Source organism: Meleagris gallopavo, chromosome Z (assembly GCF_000146605.3).
Source record: "Meleagris gallopavo isolate NT-WF06-2002-E0010 breed Aviagen turkey brand Nicholas breeding stock chromosome Z, Turkey_5.1, whole genome shotgun sequence".
NCBI lineage: Eukaryota > Metazoa > Chordata > Aves > Galliformes > Phasianidae > Meleagris > Meleagris gallopavo.
The window spans coordinates 44,693,673-44,694,056 of NC_015041.2; the positions used below are offsets into that span (position 1 = coordinate 44,693,673).

Consider the following 384-nt stretch of genomic DNA (forward strand, 5'->3'; position numbering starts at 1 on the left):
ATCACAGAGCTTTGGCAATAGGAATACATGTCTTATTTTGACAGCTCTAGTTTGCAGGCAGTCTTTCAACTAGTAGTAGAGTTCTGCCAACAGTGTTAATATGCCACAGAAGTCTCTGATAGGCCAGAAAGACTGTGACATCAAGAAAATCTTGTGCTAACACATAAGGAATGTAGACTTAAAACCGCTTTTCTGTAGCACATAATTACACCTGCAGCTTTAGTGTTTTCACCTAACTGCCAGGAGCAATTCAGATCCATGGCTTTATATTTTTAGAATTACATCAGAAAATTGAAGCAAATTCTCCATAAACTCAAGTGGCAGATATTCTTCCTGTCAGAAACTTTTAATGGAAGCCTGTATTGTAATCTTGTCAATTCTTAA

At 37.0% G+C, this 384-nt stretch overlaps 1 protein-coding gene across 2 annotated transcripts in view; it reads left to right on the forward strand.

Annotated features, from left to right (window-relative positions):
- SLCO4C1 (solute carrier organic anion transporter family member 4C1) overlaps window positions 1–384 on the forward strand; it is a 19,578-nt gene that overhangs the window by 8,462 nt on the left and 10,732 nt on the right. The window lies entirely within an intron of this gene.